This window comes from Scyliorhinus canicula, chromosome 12, assembly GCF_902713615.1.
Source record: "Scyliorhinus canicula chromosome 12, sScyCan1.1, whole genome shotgun sequence".
In the NCBI taxonomy this organism is placed as follows: Eukaryota; Metazoa; Chordata; class Chondrichthyes; order Carcharhiniformes; family Scyliorhinidae; genus Scyliorhinus; species Scyliorhinus canicula.
In genome coordinates, this window is record NC_052157.1 from 78,689,765 (window position 1) to 78,700,878 (window position 11,114).

The 11,114-nt window shown below is 41.9% G+C and overlaps 1 long non-coding RNA gene across 1 annotated transcript in view; it reads right to left on the reverse strand.

Moving 5' to 3' along the window:
- The window catches only part of LOC119974599, a 45,793-nt gene extending 35,027 nt beyond the window's left edge, over window positions 1-10,766 (reverse strand). Inside the window, exons 1-2 of the long non-coding RNA XR_005462530.1 lie at window positions 10,745-10,766; window positions 6,035-6,055 (exon numbers count right to left, since the gene is read on the reverse strand). This is a non-coding gene — a long non-coding RNA (uncharacterized LOC119974599). The remainder of the gene's footprint in view (window positions 1-6,034; window positions 6,056-10,744) is intronic.
- Between the last annotated feature and the right edge of the window lie 348 nt (window positions 10,767-11,114).

An 11,114-nucleotide genomic window follows, 5' to 3' on the forward strand; every position in this document is an offset into this window, starting at 1 on the left:
AGAAATGAAGCATTGTATAACAAAGTGGAGTTCACACATTCCTTCCGTGTCGATGCCGGTTTTCCTCTGGGTGCTCAACTTTTGTCTCCAATGCAAACATGCCCCGGTTAGATGCACTCGTAATGCAAAATTGCCCTGTGATGCGTTTTGCACGGGTAGGGTTCGTGCATTGGAACTGGGTAGGGTGCTGTTTCAGAGGGATGCGCTGATTCGATGGGACAAATGACCTCCTTCTGCACTGGAGGAATGCTATGATTCTATGAAACCACATCCTTATGACCGAGCAGGCTCGCCTGTCACATTTATGGTCCGTGAAAGTGGCAGGTCAAGATTGCTGGGAGCGCACGTCACGAACGTTGACCACCGTGGGTCTCGAAGGTTGTCCAGTTCTTAAAAATGGTCCTGGGGAAAAAGTTTGTAAAACACTGCACCAGACTCAGCTATCCAAACTTCCCTTCTGGAGTTTCGCCAACCTATCTGTGCTTAGTCATTCGTTTGTTCAACATAAGCATTTGTAATTAATTCAACTGCTCACTGCACATTTTCTTGATGACATTTGCCGGCACTTCGTGCAAATTATTTCAATATTTCTGCACCGCGACACTGGTCCCGACCGCCCGTCGAAAAAATAACGCTAACAATCCACTGCAGTGGTAGCAATCATTCAAGAAACATCAACTAAATATGACAATCCGAAGTCACCTCACAACTGCACGCACCAATGACTGCCTCATGAGTTGATACCGTTTGAAGAGTTCAACATTGCCCACATTGACTGCCTGCAAAAACAGTGAAACATCAGATGCACTAATACAATAGCTACAGCCGTTAGTTATGATATGTCCAGAGATTTGGTGACGAATGCTCAAACAATTGAGTTGATTATTGGAAAGGAAAACTTTGTGATCGCCAAAGGAAGTGCGAAGAATTCCGAGAAGGAAACGCAACAAATGTCGACGCAATTGGAGAGTTCAACAGTGCTAATGTTCTCCTTAGACTGAAAGTACAACCTCGGCTACTGAATCTTTCTATTGCAAGTCTATTGGCCATTCCGGAGATGTGTGTTGGAAATTCAGCCGGAAGCGATTTGACATTATTGAGCGTCATCCAGATAAGTGTCCCAATGATTTCTCTCCGGCCAATGCCAAAGAGAGTGGTTAAATATCGCTGCCTTTTGGCATATTCCAAATCACCTCTATGAAACAAACATGGTCACTGTTTACCTGGTCATTTTTTGTTATTGTTTGGAAAAGCATTTCACGTCCCTCCTATCGATGCAGAAGGGGCTGGTTTAGCTCACTTGGCTAAATCGCTGGCTTTTACAGCAGACCAAGCAGGCCAGCAGCACGGTTCGATTCCCGTACCAGCCTCCCCGGACAGGCGCCGGCCGGAATGTGACGACTAGGGGCTTTTCACAGCAACTTCATTGAAGCCTAATCGTGACAATAAGCGATTTTCATTTCATTTCATTTCAGAAGCTAGATTCATCTCAATAATTAATCTCAAAGGAATTGTTTGAACCCCAACTCATTTTGTCCCGCAAAGAAAAAATCATGTTCCTGAGTGTTGTCTATGAATTCACCTCTCAATAGTGTCCACCTGGAACCTTTGTAAGGAAATAGTAGAATCGAATATAACCTCGCCGATTGTAAAGCGATAGGGAAAGATGTCGTTTGAAACATGACGGTCTGATCAAGCCCGAAGGAATATGAGGAAATACATGCGAAAATCCCACAAAGGGATAACAGCATTCAGAAAAGCTGGTTTGAAGTGCCCCGACACCTTTATCACACAGGCGTTAAGACAACAGCTCTAAAAAAGGTTATGCTGTAATCTGATACATTTCTTTCAAGTTAGACAAATTCTCGCAAACTAAGTTTTTAGGTACAAATTTTTCATCCTTTTATTGATGTTAATTAGTTCAGCAAATAATGTATTAGAATTCCCAGAATCTGAAGTGAATTGCGTGAAATAATGTGCATTTGTGAACAATAGAAACTTTGTGTCATCAGTTAAAAGTGTAAGTCTGGAGATAACGGTTGTCTGCTAAGGCATAAATTAACATCAAGCAGGGATCAGTTTAAATATTGGCGAGAATCGGATGTGTCAGTCTTCTAAGATTTGACAAGCATCAAAGCATTATTTTTACCGATGCTGATCATTGAAATATCGTCTTGTTAGACATTATGAAAACTATATTAGTACAATGGACAAATAAATTATACAAATGAGCAGAAGATATTGCTTTAAGATAATGCCATGTAACCAGCACAGCTGTTGGAAGGGGAACAAATACCCTGAATCGCTGTTTCCAAACACATCCAGCTCTCAGAGCTGGTTCGGTGGATGGGAAGGACTGAATGCGAGATCCAAACAGGGAATCGAAGTTACTGAGTACACCCACAGATCAGAAGAGAGATTGTCCAGGGGGCCACGGAGGTCCGAACAACGAGAACGGAAATTCCAGAAGCATTTTTTTTAACTTGTTGCAAAGACAGAGATGTTATCTTTTGAGGTACTATAAAGTAAGTTAATAACTCCCCTTAACCTGAAATAGTGGTTACTACAAAATATCGAAAAGTCTACTGTGGTATTAACTCAGGTAGGCTGGACACAGGATCGAAGCTCATAAGTGGTAAGTAGATAAAATCCTCTTTGTCAGTATAGGCTACATCGGTTAAAAACTTGAAACATTAGTTTGACCTGAATAGCACCTACTTCATTCTGCATTAAGGAGTCGTGGAGTGAAAATCCGTGCACACCATTTAAAAACTCGTTTTGAATATTTTTGGTTTATGGGACATTTCCAATCAAAGTGGTGACTTAAATTCACGATCAGCAGCAGGAGTGGATTTTTTGCTTCGAAAACAATAGATTGAGATGAATGTGTTCGTGTAGGGAAATGGTGCCATTGCACCCAAGAGAAGTAAACGAAGGAGATCCGATATTACAGTGCCAACGCAGGACAGCAAAGTTCAGCTCGTTCGAATTTGGCCATTATAGTTTTTATTGATGTGTTGAAATTAAGCTACGATTATGGAACAAGCAAGCCCCGGATCCGGAACAGAGAGAGCAATGGAATTGTCACACGTAGCCTAAAATCCTTGGGGAGGCATGCTGTTAATATCTAGAAGACGACATTAACGGGCTTCCTCAAGTCTAGACAACATACATTTGTGAAATTATGTTAAATATGACCATCTAAATCACAAGACAATGAGCAGATAGAAACAAATATGACTCTGAAAGTAAGAAGACGCAGGATGGAGTAACAGGACGTACATCTCAAATTAAAATCCTGAGGGCATCATCGGGGCGCTGTCGTTAGCATTGCTGCCTGTCGGCTGATGTCGCAGTTTCGCTCCCGACTTTATGTCACTGTCCGTGTGGAGTTTGAGTAGGTTTCGCCCCCACAACAAAAAAATATGTGCAGGTTGAGGTGGATTGGCCACACGAAAGTACCCGTTAATTGAACAAAATGAATGGTGCATACGAAATCTGTTCAAATAATCGTAAAACCAGGCATGTTCCGGTAACAGGGAACAAGCTAAGTGAGCATCTCGTGAAACGTCGAATGCTGCGAAGCTATGGTTGTTTTTCTCTCCAACCGACTTATCTCTAAATTAACTGGTGCCCAACAAATCTCCCCATTTATATCAGAGAGCGTGAGTGTGATTCTGCTGCGGGTTTTAAAACAGCAGTATGTACAGCGGGATATCTCTGCCAACAAGATCCACAGAGCGTACAATGCAACTGATCGCAGAGATGTTGATGTTAAATCAACATTCATCATTCAATGATGATCAGCAGAGATGTCAACCAAGATGTTGACACTCTATGCTCATCCCCATAATTCCGAATCGCTAGCTGTACCGGATAGATTTTATCAAGCTGCAATTTCATTTAAGCAACGATTTGAGCTGCAAGTTGTATCCCGACGCGGTATTGGAGCGTGCAGATAAGACACCTCAGAAAGCTATCAGTTTATTATTCGGAGGCAGTACATGTTCACAAACTGGCATTTGACAAATGTCTTTCTGTTGCCATGCCAAGGAAAAACACCTCACCAGAGTACGTGACACACAGCACTTTTTGTAAAGCGAGGGCGTGACGCCGATCCACGGTTTCTCAGAGTTCTAAATACCCCACAAAACCACCAATCTCCTTTCTTTCAAACTAAACACATGTATTGCTTTCTGGAGCTGATCTAAGTTCTCTCATGGAAAGTTAGGGTTTAAGCTGTAACGTAGAATCCCGTTTATGATTTAAGAGATTCAGACCCACCAAGGGATCGGGAATTATTCGATTTCAATCGAGGAGGAAGAGGCAACAGAGTTGTCACGTCGTGTGGGAATCATCATGTAAAACTGCCAGACACTTCGAATTTGGACAGGAAGAAAACTGAAAAGCAATCGTTTCATCCATACGAAACGATGGTGGTTAGCATAAATGCTTCACAGCTCCAGGGTCACAGGTTCGATTCCCGGCTGGGTCACTGTCTGTGTGGAATCTGCACGTCCTCCCCGTGTATGCGTGGGTTTCCTCCGGGTGCTCCGGTTTCCTCCCACAGTCCAAAGATGTGCGGGTGAGGTGGATTGGCCATGATAAATTGCACTTCGTGTCCTAAAGAATAAGGTTAATGGGGGGGGGGGGGGTTGTTGGGTTAAGGGTATGGGGTGAATATGTGGGTTTCACTGGGGTGATCATGGCTCGGCACAACATCGTGGGCCGAAGGGCCTGTTCTGTGCTGTACTGTTCTAAATATCTAAATATCTAGATTCTGAGATCTAACCTGAAAGCCTGTCCAAAAAAATACATTTAGAAGCTACCAAAGTCAAAGATCATTTCCCATGACCGGCTGATGTCTCTGCTGCTGCAGTGGTTCAGGTTTGAAACATAAAAAATAGAATGCAGCTGGGAACTTCCATGGTCCTTGATGGCTGTGTGTCTGACATGCTTGTATGGATGACAACACGTCTGCATTCACATTCACGTTCTATTCATTTTTCGGAAGTTCATAATTAAAACCTTGTTTATATGTAAATGTTACAAACTTGACCAGGACATCAAAAATAATTAAAGACATAAATGAAAGTGTCAAAATTGTCAGTGAAGTTCCATCATGCAGAGAAATATTCACGTTGACAATTATGCCGAGATGCTAACGCTCCAGTGAGCTGCTGAATGCCAACTTCAAAGGCATTATACAAAATACGTGGACGGTAAATGAGCCATGTCGAAGGGCGGATAATGCCACTCTGTTAATTGAAAGGACTCTGCAACCGTTATTTATGTTCTCAATGGACGAAAAGTTAACAATCCTCGAGCATCAGAGGAAAGAGAAGTGTCTGAACGACATAGTGATCTCTTACAATTCAGATGAATCACTGTGAAATCACCCAACCCCGCGGTCCACAAATCTATAATCGAAGATCGTGGGAAAAATAAAATGGTCCATTACAGCAGGAACGCACAGTGCATTTAGTTACATGAAAAATGTCACCGCTGTGAAATTACAGGACGTTCTGAACTTCTGTAATATTATATGCATGACTAATTAAGCTCTAAAAGCCCATCAGATCATGGACGTCAGCTGTAATGGAACAGCAGATTACTCAGCATTTCTTTCATCCTAATGATTTCCACGGATGATTTCAAGGTTGGGTTTATGATTCTGCATTGTGTGCCCAGGTGAAACTGTTTTTGTGTGTTTCTTACAGTCCCGCTATGTTCCTGCTTCCTAACGTTATCGTTCTTTCACCGTGAACGCAAGCTGGATGAGTTGCAGTTGGCAGTTCTCTTCCAGTGCATTGCCTGTATGAAAAATAAAGTATGCCTCAAAATTTGCTCTTATCGACTTGCCGCTGAAAACACGCTGACAACTTCGATTTAGCAGTGACTAAATCTTCAAGTCTATTAATGTTACCTCTAGCTGACAAGAATGTTTTCATAGTAATATGATCCTAACAGTCGCCAAATGGGTTCGTTCTCTCCCAATATGGCACAGATGCAGGACTATTTTGCACTTTCTTACCAGAGTTCCACATTTTCAGCTCTGAGGAGCATAAGAACAAGCTGATGAATTTCGGACGCAGGGTACAGTTTATTAATAACAGCAGACTATTCTATTCTGTAGCAAAACAAAATGGAAAGGAACTTTGCTGGAAGATTATACAAACACCAGACACAGGTTCATATGATAATATACAAGTACCGTCAATCTAACAACCTCGAAGTTATCGAAGAACGTCAGATATCAAGAGGAAGACAAATATAATTCAATATTGTTCGACTGATTGGCACGATCGTCATGAGAGTTAATTTATTTCCTGGATGTAATTCAATATGTGGGATTGATACATGACAGCCGATTGCAGTGATTGGCCGCGGTGGAAGAACGTAATACACAATATATGCATTGTAAAACCACAGTTTCCATCCAGTGTTCCCCAGAGATAATTGATATGAGAAAAACTATGTTGATCGATATCAATAAATATTAGACACACACTCAAAAGAAGCTTCAAAAAAGACAGCACAGCAGATATGTTGCGGTTGTGGCTAATGACTCTGAACCGAACTGCTCGTGTCGTGCGTTATGTTCCCAAGGGATATGGGGAGTCACCTAATGTCGCAGGAGCTGGTGGTGGTGAGAGGCTTGTTCGGGGATGGATGGATCGTCTATATGGTCGAGGATCGGTGTGGTTTCGCCGAGATGTTGAAAGTAATTCCCCTTAAGTTAGAAGTATTTTTTTTCTCATCCCAAGACTATCAGTGTCGCTATGAGTGCAAGAGTAGAAGACATTCCGAATCGAGCACTTTAAATCGATTCTTTAGACGGCTGCCATCCGCACGCAATCGTCAATGTTAATGGGACTATCTGAACACTTTCTGTATATAACCGCAACGTGCGAACTTCGAAGAGGGATTTCCCAATGCAATTTGTGACGTTTATGCTATGCTCCTCCACGAATACGTCCTTCGGAGAAAATATAAATGCAATTTGCAGAACTTGTAATCATGAGCAGGATGATCTATGCAGAAATAACATCGTAACATAAATAACGACCCGTCCTACGTGTTAACATATATCATTACAACTGGAACGTCGGCGGAGAAGAAGTAGGCCAACTGGCGCCTCGAGCCTTCTCAGCCACTCAGTGAGATCATGCCTGATCTTTTGTGGACTCAGCTCCACTTTACGGGTCGAACACAAGAACCCTTAATCCCTTTATTCTTTAAAAGTCTATCTGTCGTTATCTTAAAAACATTTAATGACGGAGCCCCAACTACTTAACTACTTCACTTGGCAAGAAATTCCATAGATTCACAACCCTTTGGGTGAAGAGGTTCCTCCTAAACTCTTTCCTAAATATACTTCCATTTATTTTGAGGCTATCCCTCCTAGTTCTGCTTTCACCCACCAGTGGAAACACCGTCCCGGCATCTATCCTAGTATTCCCTTCATAATAGTATATGCTTCTATAAGATCCCCCCTCCACCTTCTAAATTCCAACGAGTACAGCCCCAGTCTACTCAACGTCTCCTCGGAATCCAACAAATTCTGATCTGGGATTAACTCGTGAATCTCCTCTGCAAAACCTCCAGCGCCAGTACGTTCTTTCGTAAGGAGACCAAAACTGAACACAATATTCCGGGTGTGGCCCCAATAACAACTGATACAATTGCAGCATAACCTCCCTCGTTTTAAACTCAATCCCTCTAGCAATGAAGGACATAATTCCATTCGCCTTCATAATCACCTGTTGCTCCTGTAAACCAACGTTTTACGATTCATCGCCCCTGCACACCCAGGTTTCTCTGCACAGCACTATGTTTTAATATTTTATAATTTAAATAATTATTCCTTTTGCTGTTATTCCTACCAAAATAGATAACCTCACATCTGTCAACATTGTATTCCATCGGCCAGACTGTAGCCCATTCACTTAACCTATCCAAATCCCTCTGCAGACATCCAGTATCATCTGCACTTTTTGCTTTACCAATCATTTTAGTGCCGTCTACAAACATGGACACATTGCCCGTGAGCCCCAACTCCAAATCATCTATGTAAATTGTGAACAATTGTGGGCCCAACACTGATCCCTGAGGGATATCACTTGCCACTGATTGCCAACCAGCGAAACACCCAATAATCCACGCTATTTGAATTCTATGAATTAACCAATCCTCTATCCATGCTACTATTTTACTCTTAATGCCATGCATCTTTATGTTAAGAAGCAAACTTTTTTGTGGCAACTTGTCAAAGCCTTTCGGGAAATCCATATATACCACACCCATTGACTCCCCGTTATCTACCGCACTGGTTATGCCCTCAAAAAATTCCACTAAATTAGTTAGGCACGACGTGCCCTTTATGAGCCCATGCTGTCTGCAAATAGAGCAATTTCCATCCAGATGCCTCGCTATTTCTTCCTTGATGATAGATTCCAGCATCTTCCTGACTACAGAAGTTAATCTAATTGGCCTATAATCACACACTTACTGACTACCTGCTTTTTAAAACAGTGTTGACACCTTTAATAATTTGCAATCCGCCGGAACCACCCCAGAGACCAGAGAATTTTGGTAAATTATCACTTGTGCGTTTGCAGTTTCCCGAGCCATCTCTTTTAGTTCTCTGGGATGCCTTTCATCAGGGCCAGGAGACCTGACTACCTTTAACCCTATTAGCTTCCTCATCACTACCTCCTCAGTGACAAAAATCATCTCAAGGTCCTCACCTGTCATTGCCTCATTTCCATCAGTCACTTGCATGTTATTTGCGTCTTCCACTGTTGAGACGGACCCAAAAAATCTGTTCATTTCCTGAGCCATTTCCTCATCTCCCAGTATTAAATCTACCTCCTCATTCTCTGAAGGACCAGTATTTACCTTAGCCGTTGCTTTTTGTTTTATATACTTGTAGAAACCTTAACTGTCCGTTTTTATATTCTGACCAAGTTCATTCTCATTATCTATCTTTCTCTTCTTTCTAGCTTTTGTAGTAGCTTTCTGTTGCCCTCTAAAGTTTTCCCAGTCCTCTAGTCTCCCGCTAACTTTGCCACTTTGTATGCTTTTTCCTTCACTTTTGTACTCTCACTTATGTCCTTACATATCCATTGACGATTTTCCCGTCTTCTGCCGTCATGTAAAATCAGCTATTGAAGTTGACAATCCGAATGAGAAAACATTTGCGCTTTTCGTCTGAAGTTAATTAACTGTTCTCGACACTTTGACAGGATTTGGAGGTATCTCCAGATTTCAGACACTTCGTGCTGAAAGAGTGTGTTGAAATTCTGAAGTTCGAAAATTCTTTGCACAACGAGCTGGCTTATAAAAGTGATTAACCGATAGTTGACGAGCAGTGCGAATGGAAAGAGATATCTTGGAAATTAATTCGCACGTGGTCTAAAGTAACCGTTCGACAACAAAGCCATGGCGAATGACATGGCCCGGTTAGGTTCGTGCCGCAGACACGGACAACGTGCTGTCCACAAAAGTACGACATGTTTTTGATCACTGCGGAAAACATGACTGAGCTGTTACCTGTGCACGGAAATATATATGCTATTTTGGAACTTACTACCGAGTACCGAGGCATGTTCGAACGTTTTACAGGCCATACAATATAGGGAAACTTAATTCCAAGCATATAAATGCAATACTTGTGTCATTATTCGACAAACGATTAGTGCAGACACATCTGTGCGTCACATATCAACAACTTGACGCGAATGTAATAACATGCATTTGACGACGATGTATTCAATCTTAGGCATATATTATAAAAAGCAACACGAATTCCATTCACGTGTTTGAAACTTAACGTCTGGCGTCCCTATGCTTCAGTTTGGTCAGCACTCTCTCTTTCTGTCTCTTGCTTTCCCTGTCTGTGGAACTCCCAGTGAGTTTCAGAAGATACATTGCGGAGGGAATTATAGAAGTCCATTGAATTTTTGGAAGTCACAAGTCTCCCACCGACATTGTCAGTCGCTTGGGTCAAATGCAAAGGCAATCTCTGGAAGTAATGGTGGGAACGTCAGCAATCAAAAAAAAAGTAAATGAACGTACTTTGTTAAAGACAAAGTGGAACCCTGTGAGTCAGAAGAAGCATTAACCCCGGAACGTCGTTGCACAAATGTCGCCAATCTCACTCCGTCCCCAACACATACCCTCAACACACCATGGTTCCGAGAAATTTGTTTAATGCAACTTCCATGCTGCAGGTCGAAATTTTGGAAACTTCTCAACTGCTATACTATTGTCTGCAAGGCTAATTCTCCTCCGGAGGCCGATCTGATCCTGGCAGTTCTCTCTAATGAAGCAGTGTATTGACCAGAATTACTCTCAGTCTGCGAGCATGTGTGAGGCAGTCCTTTAATTCTGCACTGTGTACTTAACTGGAGCAATCGTTCTTGTTTTCTGTGTAGTCTTTCGTGCTGCGCATTCATCACGTTATGCGTGCTTTGCAATGAATCCATAATGGGTGGATTGGAATTGGCAACCCTCTTACCTCTGACCGTGTAATTATTTTGTGCAAGATTGGATTTTCCTCCAAACGAATCCTACCTCTACCTGGGTATCAGATAGCACCTAGGTTGGACGAACCGTAGAGGTAGTTATATTAAGCTCTTCGTGTCCATATCCATTCTGTTAATCTTTAGAAGGGGCAGGTATTGATCATATCATTTCAATATCACACTGGGACAGAAGAACAGTGTTCTTCGTTACTTACCATTTTCCAACTTGGTTTTCTCTGTGTTGAAGTAAGAATATAATCATTAATGTAGCGAACACTTACAATGTCATTTTGAATATCAAGCAGACCTCAGTGAAAGCAACGGTGAACCACGACATAACTTAGACAAAATATCTTCAAAGCGCATGACATATTTTGAAGGGACATGAAGCACAATTGGTATAACATTGCGCCTTGGAAATTCAGTCCTTTATCATGGATTGTTCAATTAAGAGCATATGTGAATTTGAAGAGCTATATCATTTAATAATTACAGAATGCACAGCTTTTTGAACACTCTGCCATTTAAATTCCATTTTTTCAAGAAGCGTGTTTGAATTCCGAACACCGTTCAGGGTACACACAA